A 14,676-nucleotide genomic window follows, 5' to 3' on the forward strand; every position below is an offset into this window, starting at 1 on the left:
TCTCCGCATACGGTTAGCACAGCACTCCCCCAGGGCCAACCGAGGGACCCTGCCTGAGCTCCTGGGGACATGTGCCACCTGAGAAAACCCATGGCCACTGGTCAGGGTGGCTGGACAGAGGGGGTCTCCGTCAACACCTGCTGTGGATGAGTGAGCTGCATCAGGAGGGACCAGTGTGTGCAGAGGGAATGTGCACCCGGGGCAGCCCCTGCCTGGAAGCAGAGCAGGAGGTCGCAGAGGCAGCCCTGACCCAAGCACCTGCCTCACCAACCTGATTCCAAGGCAGCACTGCAGGCAGATGGCCAGTGGGGACAAGGCCGGCCTGAGGCTTGCTGGGACACACGGTCCCTGCTGGTCCAAGGCTGGGACTGTGAAGCCCCATGAGGCCTCCCCAGAGCGGTCCCCTCACAGCCAGCTCCCCGTGAGCAGTGGAACGGCACCAGCACTCCCATGGCAGGAAAAGCTGTGAGCTCTACGTGGTAACCCACGTCCCAGGGTGCTAAATTGGGGCCACCAGCCTGTGCTAAATGGGGGCCACCAGCTGGCATGGCAGAAGAAACACACGTGTGAAGACAGAGGGCAATACACAGGAGGGGCGCGGTGGTGCTGAGCCCCAGGCCCAGTTGGTGCAGGACCCCTGGATGGGAGGCACCCTGGGAGGCAGTCAGCTCCTAAGTCACCACTTGCAGAGCCCCACTGGGGGCCAATGCCAAACCCAGGCCTCACCTAACCCTCTGGGGGCTCCCAGGGCACTCCCAGGTGGCCGCCTCAGCTCGAAGGTGAGTCAGGAACTGGCAGGTAACAGAGCATTCACGCCCAGCAGAGCGGGGGCAGCAGGTCCCCGGGGACACTCCTCCCACTGGGCTTCAGGAAACAGCCGCAGGCAGGCCTGTCTTGGGTTGGCAGAGAGGTGTGGACATTCCAGAGGGGGAAGTGAGAACACACGCAGGACAGGAGGAAGCAGCGCTGTGTGGTCAGAGAGGAGCTGCCACGGGCTGGAGGCACGTGAGCCAGGGAAGGCAGCCCCTGTGACAGGAAAGCAGGAGGGATGCTGGGACCATGCCTGCTTTATGGGCGGGGCCCTGGGGCTCCCAGAACTTAGAGATCTGCCCCAGGCCCCTGAGGGAAGCACCAGGATCCAATCTCTGCAGGACCTCCTGGTCCTGGCAGGAAGAGCCCAAGAGCACCAGGCAGAATTCCCAGGGCCGCCACCTTCCAAGTTAGGCTCCATGCCTCCATGAAGATCTCTCTCTTTTTAAAATGGAGATATCAGCACATCACAGGGCTATGAACATTGAAAGTTTCAATGTTATCAGGAACTACAGCACTCAGCAGGGGACAGGTATAAGGAAATCCCTTCTGCAATCACGTGAAGGCATCTAAGATACAAAGACGCTGGTCTGGAGCACCCACTTCCACTCCGCAGCACCCAGGGGGATGCAGAAAACGCAGCTCGACCTCCCTGAACTGCCCCACGGCAGCACCGACTGACGCCCCTCGACTGACCACTCAGAACCCAACATCAGTCTGAAAGGTCTCCAGAGACTGGAAGCACCCAAGCAGGTCACCCTTTGAGTCAATGTGATGAGAGAAAACAACTTCTCAAGGCTAAAGGCCTTGAGAGCCCAGCAGCCCAGCAGCCCCATACCCTGCACAGCCCAGGACGGTGCGGAGTTCGTCTCATGAGAGGCTCCCCGGCTCTGGTGCCGGAGCTCTTGCCCCTCTGGCACAAAGGGACAAGGTGTCCACAGCCCGGGGTCAGCCCGGCAAGACCACCATCCAAGCCTGGCCCCTAGAAGACAGGCTTCCAGCCTGGGCAACATAGTGAGACCCTCTCTATATAAAAATACTTAAAATTAGCAGGGCACGGTGGCTGATGCCTGTAATCCCAACACTTTGGGAGGCTGAGGTGGGCGGATCACATGACGCCAGGAGTTTGAGACCAGCCTGGCCAACACAGTGAAACCTGGTCTGTGCTAAAAATACAAAAATTAGCCAGACATGGTGGCACATACCTGTAATCCCAGCTACTCAAGAGGCTGAGGCACGAGAATCGCTTCAATCCAGGAGGCAGAAGTTGCAGTGAGTTGAGAGATGGTACCACTGCACTCCAGCCTGGGCAACAGAGTGAGACCCTGTCTCAGAAAATAATAATAAATTAGCCAGGCATGGTGGCACACGCCTGTAGTCCCAGTTACTCAGGAGGCTGAGGCAGGAAGATGGTTCAGCCCAGGAATTCAAGCTGTAGTGAGCTATGATTGGGCTGCTACACTCCAGCCTGGGCGACAGAGCAAGACCTCATTAAAAAAAAAAAAAAAAAAAAAACTTTAATTAAAATGAAAAAAAGAAGGCCAGGTGTGGTGGCTCACGCCAGTAATCCCAACACTTTGGGAGGCCGGGGTGGGTGGATAACCTGAGGTCAGGAATTCAAGACCAGCCTGGCCAACACGGTGAAACCCCACCCCCATTAAAAATACAAAAATTAGCCGGGTGTGGTGGTGCACACCTGTGGTCCCAGCTACTCAGGAGGCTGAGGCGGGAGAATTGCTTGTACCTCCCCCACCCCCCGCCAAGGCAGAGGTTGCAGTGAGCCAAGAGCATGCCACTGTACTCCAGCCTGGGTGACAAACCGAGACTCTGTTGCGCAAAAAAAAAAAAAAAAAAAAAGTGGAGGGAAAGACCCTCATGCCCTTTATGACACGAAGACAGAGCAAGACGGCGTGACATCTGAACCAGGAAATGGGTCCTCAGGAGACACCCATCTGCCTGTGCCCTGTTCGTGGCCTTCCAGCTTCCAGAACATGAGAAAGAAATGTTTGTTGTTGCAAAGCCACCTGGTCTATGGTATGTGTTTGAAGCAGCCTGACCACCCTAAGTTACTGAGTCCCCCCCAAGGTTTGCCACACTGTACTAGAAACACCAGTGAGGGCCTTGGGAGGAGAGTCAGAAACTGCTCCCTCTGGATTCTCCTCTACACCATCCACATGGTGCTTCAGAAAGCACAGGCAGCTCCCTGGCCACCTTCCCCTGTGAGTTATTAAAGCCAAATGCAACAGGGCTCCACCAAGAGGAGGCAGGCACCTGGTGGGCGCCGGGCACTCTCCCTGCCTGGCAATGCGGCAAGTGGATGCTGGCGGGGGAGGCAGGCCTGGGGTCCACGCCTAAGGCCTGCTAAGCCGAGGCAGAACCGTGTGGGCAAAAATAAATCCCCAGATGGACAAGGCTCTGAGGGGATCAGGAGAAAATCCACATGGAAATGTTTAAAACCTATTTCCCAGAACCCTATCATCACCAGGCAGAAACCACAGCCTGCATTTACAGAACTTCCAGGCTCTCCCACAGACCCAGAAAACTTCATCAAAAACCTGTCTGAACTTTACAACCACAAACTGGAACCAGCCACAGGGCCCTTATCGGCACAGTCTCACTGCTGTGAAGACGGCATGAACTGTCAGGAACCAACCCGGGACTGATAGCCCGGCCAGCGGCCTTGCCACACACAGCCTGCACCTGCAGACTTTCCATTTGCAGAGATCTAGGAAATGGTAAAATGCTTTCTTCTTTTTGCATAGATTTTTGAATTAGCAAAACTGCCACTGGCTAGTTCACTTGTTGAAAAACACTGTTTCAATTTTATTTTAAATTTGATTAGCTTTAAACATTACCTCATTTCATTTCAGGAAAAGTTACCAAGATTTTTCTCACACGCAGCCATGGTATTAAAGAGAAAGACATGACACCCAAAACTGCAAAAACAACAACAACAACAACAACAACAAAAACCGTATCTTCTCCATGTGACTGTTCACCCAGCTCCTCACTCCAGCTGTGGAAGGGGGACCACAGGGCTGCTCGGAAGGCCCACCGCCGCAGGCACAGCCCCTGTGGCAAACCCGACTGGCCCACCATCCCCCGTGTCCTCATGTCCACATTCCCCAGGCTCTTTCTGCAAAGCTCTTCCCTTCATCCCACAGGCCGTGTCCTTGAAACTTCAGTTTAAAGACTAGCGAGAGTCGGCCGGGCGCGGTGGCTCAAGCCTGTAATCCCAGCACTTTGGGAGGCCGAGACGGGCGGATCACGAGGTCAGGAGATCGAGACCATCCTGGCTAACACAGTGAAACCCCGTCTCTACTAAGAAATACAAAAAAAACTAGCCGGGCGAGGTGGCAGGCGCCTGTAGTCCCAGCTACTCGGGAGGCTGAGGCAGGAGAATGGCGTGAACCCGGGAGGCGGAGCTTGCAGTGAGCTGAGATCCGGCCACTGCACTCCAGCCTGGGCTACAGAGCGAGACTCCGTCTCAAAAAAAAAAAAAAAAAAAAAAAAAAAAAAGACTAGCGAGAGTCAACAGAATTGCTAACGGGTGATGAATTGAGGATGACATGGTTACACTATTTTCACTACTTTTAGGCATGTCTTGAAACATCCATAGTAAGAAGATTTTAAGAACAACATTCTGTTTCTTTCAAGGACCACCTGCTCAGACGTTTTCCGCACCCAGCCATGGGTTAGATGCCCTCCTTGGGGTTCCCAGGCCTGCCCCATCACCCTGCCCAGATGGCTGGCTTCTCAGGCACCTGCCTCGCGCCTGGCACAGGGCAGCCACCTAGGGACCATCTCCAGAATGGAACATACCACCTGCAGCAGGCCAGTCCCCTGCTAGCTCACAGTCTGAGCCTAGTGACAGTGCCCAACAAGAGGGCAAAATTGGGCACCAAAGGCTCACCCAGCAAGCCAACTGGACAGCCTGAAAGAAACAACCAGGAAACAAAAGGGAGCGGCAGCACCTCCTCCCTGACCTCTACAGGAGCCAGGGAGCCAACCCAGAGGGCAGTGCCAGCTGGGCACAGCTGCCCATACCTGTGGCAGCCAGGGGTCCTTCCTTCCAAGCTCTTGGCCAGAGAAGACGGGTGTGGGAACCAGCATGTCGCGTGGGCCAACAGCAGGGCTGGCCACAGAGCCCCCTCTAGCAGCACCTACCCGGCGTGGGGAATGACCGAAAAGCTGCCTCAGTCTAATCCAAGGCATGGAGGGCACTGCCGCATTTCTCCAGGCACAAGACAAAACGCACTTTTCAGTAGGGGGCGGGGCAGCTGTGGAGCAGTGCGACCCTGTGGCCCACAACTGCACAAGGTCGGCCGTACCTGGTGGCTCCTGTGCCTCATCAGCGCCCTTACCAGGCGCTGCTTCAGAGGTCCCAGCTGGGCGCCCAGCACGGATGCAGATGCCGCACTGTCTGGCAGTGTGAGTGCTGCTGTGACCCCTTCTCAGGTGCCTACTGAGTGCTGGAGACAGAAACCCCTCACACGTCCCAGTTACCACACGGAAGCAGAAGCTCCGAGCACTGGGTGGCTTCTGGAAGGTCACAAAGCCAAGGAGGGCCCAGCCCGGACTGTAAACTCTCCCTGTGACTGTACCCCACCCACAATGAGGACGCCAGGCTTCACGTTTCCACTGAAGGAGAAAGCAGACGGGGAACCCCATGTCTTTAAGAATTAAAAATGCTCTCAACACCTCAATAGTCCAGTAGTGGACTAGACATGTTTTCAACAGCCCTGACACTGCCTTCAGCTTACCCAGGGAGACAGCTGTCACACTAGGGACACCAGCTCCAGGCTGCAAGTGCTGCAAGTCCATAACAAGACACCTGAGCTGTGAGCTTCGTTCTCGCCACCAAATCAGAGCTGCCTTTCGAATGGGCACGGTTGACGACGGCGGAGCAGCCGTGGCCGCAGCCCCGGGATCTGGCTCCATCCAGCCGAGGGAGGTGGTGCGCAGGCCCTGACAGGGGAGGACGTCCACACTCCAAGCTTTTAATGCCGTTTTACGTAAGCAACACGAAAAAACCCACTAGCAGTTATTCTAGTACTCCTGGCTGGGAGCAGATTTGCATACTGAAGTAAAGCCCCAGGTTTGGGCAGGAATTTCTAGAAACAACTGGACTCCATTGTACCTGGTCTTCTTCAGCAGCCAAAACATCTCTCAAAGTCTTTTAAGAGCCTGAAACCTTGATTTCAGTATCGATACCCAAAATACCACAAAAATATAAGGATTTGTTGCTTTGGAGAAGGGACCAATGGACGCTAATCCGGTTCTATGGGGTGATTAGGGGCTGGCCTGTCTTCCTCGTCCTGTTCTTCGGTGTTTGAACCACAGGATTCCTAGAACATGACCTTGGAACTGCTCCTCTCCTCACCCATCCCTGGAACGAAGGCACTGGCCCCACGATATGAGGACGTCATCACCTCCCCAAATATCGGCACAGCCGAATTGGAGGTGATGCATTCTTAAGTGGACTCCTAATGGCCAGCCCTGAGGACAGAAGACAGGTTAAAACTTCAGGCGGACCCACGTTATCGATTCCACAGAGTTGGGCGAGTGGCTGGGAGACACCAGAGACCCCAGCTCCATCAAATCTCTTCTTATGTCATAAAACCATCACACAACGCAAAGTTCTACTGTGCTCAGTCCTCAGCATGCTGTTTCTGAGTGGGAAGGGAAGTGGTTGTTTTTTGGTTACTAAACCGATTTTCATACCTAATTTCATTAGATCTAAAGGCTAAAAATAGTAAATCTTTCTACTTTTTCAGCATCTCCAGATATGCGCAAATTCTCAGGGATGCCAAGTATCAATGCCCCGCACCCGCCTCATCTGGTTCTCAGGGAGAGGCCCACCTTCCCAATCCACCCCATAGCTCTGATCCTAGTGGCGACCTGATGGCCTGAGACCAGCTGCCCCGCTCCAGAACAGGCACAGTAATGCCCCTGCAGGAAGAAGGGCGGAGCAGGGTGACCAGATTCCTGCCAGGCAAAAACCTCTAACCTCTAACAAATCTAAAGTCTGGCCATGTTAGTCTTCTCTGCTTCTAACACACCTTTCTGTCGAATTAAAATTTAACCCAAGGCACAATTCCATAGACTTACTATTTTAGCCCAACCAAATAAAAATGCTGCAACATGCTTGCTCATGAAATGGTTCATCTTCTGCCCTTTAACATAGCACATTTAGAAAACATGTAATTAAATAATAAAGCTTAATACAGAGCAGCATGGGTACCGTGATTTGACAAAGTGGCATGGGCCTTACCTGTGGACTAAGCGCGGCAGCACCACAAGCACCCTGTGCAAACACAGGAGCATCCTGAGAGGGCCTCCGGTGTGGGGAACTCAGAGAGCCGCAAGGTCCCCATAAACGCCTTCCTAAAACTGGACTGCCTGAGAAGCTGCCGTGGAGAGAGTACCAGTGCCCAGGGAGCCCCCACCTCCACCCTACCTGCCCCGCCTAGACAAGAGGAAGGCACTCTTCCCAGGCAATGTTCCAGCAACAGAGGTGTACCTGGTACCAAAACAGTTCAATTATCCCTTTAATTAAGGTACCTTAAATGGGCCCCGCCCCCCAGTTCTTTGAGACCTCCTTCCAACGTATTTTTATTTTGTGCATTTAGTAATTGTTTATCAAGATCAATGATATTTATGCTTCTGTGATCAATTCTGTACTGATAATTACAATGACAAAAAACATTCTTCTGGATTATGTTAACATAGCCTAATGATCACAGAAATGTTTGAAATTGCAATATATATATACTTATGTCACAGAGAAGTATGGAGAACAGTCCATAGGTTGGTGCAATGGCTCACACCTGCATTCCCAGCACTCTGGGAGCCTGAGGCAGGAGGCAGGGTCACTTGAGGCCAGGAGTTCATGACCAGCCTGGGCAACATGGTAAAACTCCGTCTCTGCCAAAAGCACAAAGAAAAAATTAGCTGGGCATAATCCCAGCTACCTGGAGGGCGGTGGTGGGAGGATCACTTGAGCCCGGGAGGTCGAGGTTGCAGTGAGCCATGATCGCACCACAGGACTCCAGCCTGGGGGACAGAGTAAGACCCTGTCAAAAAAAAAAAAAAAAAAAAATCATCCTGGGCAACACAGGGAGACTCCATCTCTGCAAAAAATAAAAATAAAAACTAGCTGGGCACGATGGCGTACACCTGTGGTCCCAGCTACTCAGGAGGCTGAAGAGAGAGAATTGCATGGACCTAGGTGGTCAAGGCTGTAGTAAGCCCTGATCCCACCACTGCACTCCAGCCTGGGTGACCAAGGGAAACACTGTCTCAAAAAAGGAAAAGAAGAATGAGGGATAAAAAGACTTTCAAACAGAGCAAACATACAAGTTCACAAAGAAAAAACATGACATGTCAAGACTGTTAAGAACGGTTTGTTCATTTTATTTAAGGGTGACTGATGACAGGCATCATTAGGATATTTAACATTGGATACCTTTTAAAAAGCAATACTAGGGTTACTTTTAAATGCCAACATTATGCTAGAAATTACATCTTTTGCAGTTGTTTAAAATTAGGACCAAAAAATTTAAACGTCAACTTAAAAATGTGTCTATTGTTTTTCAAAGTTTTGTTTTTTTTTTTTTTAAGATGGAGACGGAGTCTGGCTCTTTCGCGCAGGCTGGAGTGAAGTAACGCAATCTCGGCTCACCACCACCACCACCACCACCATCACCAACACCACCCACCCACCTCCCCTCGCCGCCCCCCTGCCCAGTTCAAGCCATTCTTGTGCTTTAGCCTCCTAAGTAGCTGGGATTACAGGCATGCACCACCACACCTGGCTAATTTTTGTATTTTTAGTAGAAATGGTTTTGCCATGTTGGCCAGGCTGGTCTCGAACTCCTGACGTCAGGTGATCCATGTGCCTTGGCCTCCCAAAGAGCTAGGATTACAGGCATGAGCCACCTTGCCAGGCCTCAAAGTTATTTTACAGAACACATGAGCAAAAATATTTGCAGGCCTCTGCTTGACAGCAATGTAACTCTAAAAAACATTCCTAACTCACCCATCACTGACAGCAGAGGAGCTGCGTCTACGACACTCAGGCAGTCCCCCTCCCCTCACGTCTAACATGCTCTTAATACGCAGTTTCATCTCCAGCGTGGAGATGTCAAACCAACCCCCCTCGAAGAACTTAAAAAATATTCCCTTCCCATATACCAAACCAAAAACCATGCTCTTGAATAAATGTATTTCCCTAAAATGACGACTGAATTGTTGGTGACAAGGAACTTACTCGTTTTCTGGACTTACAATGTCTTTTTTTTTTTTAATTTTTTTTTTTTTTTTGAGACAGGGTCTCACTCTGTTGCTCCGGCTGGAGTGCAGCGTGGGTGTGATCTCCCCTCACTGCAGCCTGAACCTCCTGAGCTCCAGCAATCCTCCAGCCTCAGCCTCCCCGAGTAGCTGGGACCACAGATGTGAGACACCGCACCCGGCTAATTTTTTTGTATTTATAGAGACAGGGTTTTGCCATGTTGTCCAGGCTGGTCTCAAACTCCTGGGCTCAGGCAATCTGCCCACCTCAGCCCCCTAAGGTGCTGGGACTATAGGCATGTGCCATCATGCCCGGCTAATTTTTGTATTTTTTGTACAGCTGGGGTTTTGCCATGTTGCTCAGGCTGGCCTGGAACTCCTGGACTCAAGTGATCCTCCTGCCTCAGCCTCCAAGAGTGCTGCGATTGCAGGAAAGAGCCTCTGTGCCCGGCCTGAGTGATGTCCTAAAATTGTGCAATCAGGGTCATATATAAAAGTACAATGACCACCACACCTGACCAGGTAAGCACACTGTGTTGATCCCTCTTTATTATCTATTTCAAGGGTTTGCTATGCATTTTTCACTCAAGATGTTCCTTCCTTTGAAACAGGAAAAATTTGGTTGCCAGTCAATTCAGGCAGCTCCAGGATTTCCAGGCAGAACCCCAGGAGAAACCTCGGGGCGAACTACAAAAACTCAGAGCAAGCAGCCTAAAGAATCCCAGGTGGGAAGCCACTTTTCAATGCAGCAAATTCAGCACCTCTGGGCCAGAGTTCAGGAATGAAGCTTCCTCTCACTGCCAGCAAAATCCTTCCACAGGTTTAGGAGGATGAAAGTACCGAGACCCAGGTCTGAACAATACCTCCCTCACCAGGGCCTGTGCCCAGCAGAGGTGGGAGGGTAAGATGGCCAGGCTCAATGACTTGAAAGGTTATGCAAATCCCTTCAGCTGCCTCAGGATCCCACTTCCGGACTGGCTGGCACCCTTATTCCTGCGCTGGGGACAAAATGCCCAGCACTACTTCCCACACACACACCCCTGCCCCCCGGGGCTCCCCACAGACTCTGAGAGTGAACTTGTGTTCTGGAGCCCTCACTAGACAGGAAGGTGGGCCTTGGGACGACCCTCAAAATAATGCAGCTGCAGCCCAGCCCCTCTCACTTAAGAGAAATCCCACCAGGTGTGGTAGTATGAACCTATAATCCCAGCAGCTACTTGGGAAGCTGGGGCAGGAGGATCACTTGATCCTAGGGGTTCAAGACCTGCTTAGGCAACACAATGAGACCCCCTGACTCTTAAACACACACACACGCATGCACGGACACGCACACATGCACGCACACGCACGCAAAGGAGAGAGACTATAATCCCAGCACTTTGGGAGGCCCAGGTGGGCAGATCACTTGAGGTCAGGAGTTCAAGACCAGCCTGGACAACATGGTGAAACCCCATGTCTACTAAAAATACAAAAATTATCTGGGCATGGCGATGTGCACCTATAGTCCCAGCTATTCGGGAGGCTGAGGCAGGAGAATCACTTGAACCTGGGAGGCGGAGGCTGCAGTGAACCAAGATTGCACCACTGCACTCCAGCCTGGGTGACAGAGTGAGACTCTCTCTCAAAAAAACAAAAACAAAGGGAGAGAGAGAGCTACCTCTCCCTCTCACCTGACGTCCCCAAGCTACACAGCAGCTGAGCCAAAGAGAACTCAGAGCCCTTCTCTCCATCATTAGGGTTTTGTGCTGTTTCCCGAAATCTAACTAGTGGCACCAACAAATGACCCCTACCGACTGCCTTTCTGGAGCACTAACACCCACGTCGTCTGAGGTGGGACAATGGCGACCCACCCACGGCTCTCCAAGGGCCACTCTATCCGGGATATGAAACACTAAGTGGGCTATGCGGCTGCCCTCTAAGTCTGTGGATGTTTTTAATCTTAAAATGCCTCCTCGAAAAGTCACTTGCCAAGGAGGCCACTTCATAAACACTATGAGGCCTCCACTAGCTGTTTCTCCTGTCACCTCCACCCAAATGGCAAGGGGTTGAAAATGACGATGTGACCTGTCAAGCTTCTCTCCTGATCCAGAGTAGAGAAGATTCATTTCCATGAACATTAAAGAGGTCTCCCAGTCCTCTGAAAGTGCCTGATTTCACAAAGGCTTAGTTAGCATTTGATACTGGGGGGAAAAGGCCACTAGGAGCACATTTTGAAAGTTTCACATTTAAAAAGATCCTTGTTCATTGATTTTCGTGGGGGTAATTAAGCTAATCTAAACAAGGGGACCTTGTCTAGGAGCAGGTGGGGGAGGTGCAGTCGCTCAGGTCCTCTGCATGAAAACCCACTGCAGACGCCTGCTTTTGGGGTCCTCTCTCACCCCTTCCTCTCTACAAGGCTGCTCTTCAGCTGAGAGGTTCGCTCCCTCTGGTGAGATCTGTTTCCTGGCTCAGGTGGAGACAACCCTGCTGCTGGTGTTTTACTAAGTGCGCCTCCGTCAGCATAATTACGCAGTGGTGAAAACCTGGGGAACCTAGGCGGCCAGTGAGGAGCAGTCCTCACCCATCATTAGCAGGAACGCGGCTTCCAGCACATTCTGGCTCCACAAATTACAGACATGACTCTGCCAGGGGTGTTCCCAAGAAGGGCACTGGCAATTTGGGGTTGTCTGCCACCTACAGTGCTTGTCAGTCACCCTCACTCGGTGTCAGGCCACGAGGCTGTTGGTCACAAACCAGCCCAGCCAGCCACTGGGCGTCGGGGCCCTCGGGAAAAGCGGGAGAGGGCACTGGGATGCACCACAGTCAGAACGCCAATCACAGCCCGAACCCCAGCGCTGCGCTCCTCCGTCCTCCCCCCACCTCTCTCCTGACAACACAGATACAATCCATTCACCACCGAGCAACCTCAAGATCGGCTGAAATACCTTCCTCCGCTCCTTTCCTCCATCGGGAAAGCGGGGAGCTGCCGCTGCCGCAGCCCTCTCCTTCCCTGCAGATCTGCGGGGCGGGCTGGGGAGGGATCTCAGGGCTCACGGAAAGGAGGCAGAATCCGGTTTACAGGCTTGCTCCGCCCCTCCCCCCCCCCCTCCTCTCCAATAAGCAAAGTTAGAGGGTGTTACAAGCTGCAAGACACCTTGGAGCTCACCCAGTCCAATCTCTGATGGGCTTTCACGATGCAACAAGGGCCAAAGCTGCAGCACGCATCTCGGCAGGGCAGCAGGCCACTCCCCCCACAAGCCCCGGGAGGTGGCCCTGGGCAGCCTCCCCCCTCCCAGCCCTGTGAACACCTGGATCACAAAAATACACCTTTAAATACCCAGTATGTATTTCAAACACATTTCAAACGATTTGCTTCTTTCCTTTACAGCCACTGCCACAAAAACAATTAGCCTGAATGGATGTGAAATCCTTAATGTGGAAGACGACCTAGTTCCCCAGCCTCTCTAAAAGCACATGAGTTCTTAACCGCGCCTGAGTCTCCTCCACCCGGAACCTGCACGACTGCCTCTCATCCTCAAGTGGCTTCTGCAAAACCTCTCCCAAGCATTAAATAATCTCTGTTTGATCTTTTAACAATAATTCAAACCTAGCAGGAAAGTGAGGATATCATACATTTATTTAAAGGTCGGTGAGTGTTACCTGCTTTGATCCCCATGCGTTACACTCACTGACCTGTACACCAATACTCCAGCTTTTTGTTTTCTTACTTTTTCCTAAAGCCAGCACAAAATAGCAGGAGGAAAAGATTCCTACCACACTACCTGTCTGCCAATGACACAGGAAGGATGAGACCGTCTGGGGAATGGAAGCGCAGGGCGCTCTCAGTAATGCCAGGCAGATGCAGTGGCGCTTCTCCCCAGCAGAAATGGGCTTCGATTCAGAATCTGCCAGCCCACAAGAATCATCTGACCCCACAACAATTACTTGAATCACTCATCTGGTAAACCCTCCTCGCTCTGGGTCCTAGACTGGAAAAGACAGCCCAATAACAATAATAAAAACGACAAGCCCCGTTTTGCTGGAGTCAGCTGAGATATCAGATGGAGGTCAATGGCTAGGTCTGTGAACCTGAAGCCACACTCCATCAGTGACCCGCACTGGAGAGACAAGAAACCTCAGGCTCCTTAGGAGGTCAAGCGGCCCTTCCCAGCCCTCCCTAGCCCCCGCCTTCAAGAATCATTCTGAATAGCTAACCAGGAGGCTGGGCCCCGTGTGGATCCGCCTCCGCTGGAAAAGCCTCTGCCGGATGTGCTCCAATCCAGAGCAGGATACCTGGGGGAGGAACGGGTTAAGCTCAAAGGGGAAAGGGGCAGCGGATGCTGAGACGCAAAGGTGCGGAGACTTCCACAGAGCAGGGACTCTGGGCCTGGATGAACTGATGCCCTGGCCTCTTTCCTCCAGGGACAAAGTCGGCCTCAGAAAATCAAGGTATCTTCAAAGGGACACAAGGGAGCACAGTGCCGATGAGACCGGGGCAGAGCCACAGTCTGGCGGTGCAGGCTGGGGGTCCGAGGTGGGGGACACTGGCTAGCAGTGCTGAGAGGGGCGTGTGTGCACTGGGGAGAGCGAAAGGAGGGGAAGAAGAAGGGGAGGGGGAAGGGGAAGAAGGAAGTGTGTTCGGTTGGGAGGACCGGTCCAGACAGGGGAGAGGGGGCCACTTCGCAAGTGGTGCATCCCTGGTTGAATTCTCAGAAGTTAGAGACAGCAGGCAGGGGTTAGGAGGACAGGACAGGGTCAGGATCAGGAGTTAGAGGCGCCAGGCTCCTCTCTGGGTAGAGAAATCCGAGGAACTGGGGGTGGGGAGGACTGATGGGTGCGAAAGGGGGCCGGGTCCAAATGAAGGCGCGCGCTCCAGGGTGGAGGCCAGGGTGGGGGAATCAGAGAGGCTGCAGGGCTGGGGACCAGGGCAGGTGCAATCCGAAAAGAGGAGGCGGGAAGTAATGGGGGAACCCTGAGGAGCCAGCGCAAGCCGGGTGGGGGCAGGTCCCCTCCCCCGGAGAAGGTGCGGGTCTGCGGCTGCCGCGCGGACCCGACCTGGAGGCCGAGGCCGTGCGGGAGGTGGGGGTGGGGAGGCGGCAGGTGTCCAGCGCCCAGGTGCGAGGTGCAGAGGGCCGTGGGGTGGGCGGCTGCGGGCGGCAGGCCACTCACCTGTCTCCTCCGGCCGGGGCCGCGGGGGCGGCGGGGCGGCCGGGCCGGGCAGGGGCGACGGGGGCGCGGAGCCCCGGGCGCACCGGGGTCGGGAGGCGGCGGCGGGTCCGGGCGGGGGCTGCTCCCTCGGCCGGCCGGCCGGGCGGTCAGTCAGTCACCGACGCGGGCGCGGAGGGAGCGCTGCGAGGCTGCGGCCGGCGCGCGGAGACAACGCCGCTTTATCGGGTCGGAAACAGCCGCTCCGCGCCGCTTCCGCTGACGCAGCGCCGGCCCCTGCGCCTCATGACTATGCAGCACCCGCCGCTGCGGGACGGGGATTCGGAGGGCGGGGTCTGCGCCGCGCGCGCCCATTGGCCTCCTTCGCCGCCCACCCCGCCCCCGAACGGCCGCCCCGCCCCTCCGCGCCCCCTGCCCCGCCCCCGCGGG

At 53.9% G+C, this 14,676-nt stretch overlaps 1 protein-coding gene across 1 annotated transcript in view; it reads right to left on the bottom strand.

Moving 5' to 3' along the window:
- SLC45A4 (solute carrier family 45 member 4) overlaps positions 1-14,446 on the bottom strand; it is a 100,306-nt gene extending 85,860 nt beyond the window's left edge. Inside the window, 1 exon segment of the mRNA XM_025395114.1 lies at positions 14,251-14,446. The gene's annotated coding sequence lies outside the window, so the exon portion shown is untranslated.
- Positions 14,447-14,676: the final 230 nt, after the last annotated feature.

Source organism: Theropithecus gelada, chromosome 8 (assembly GCF_003255815.1).
Source record: "Theropithecus gelada isolate Dixy chromosome 8, Tgel_1.0, whole genome shotgun sequence".
NCBI lineage: Eukaryota > Metazoa > Chordata > Mammalia > Primates > Cercopithecidae > Theropithecus > Theropithecus gelada.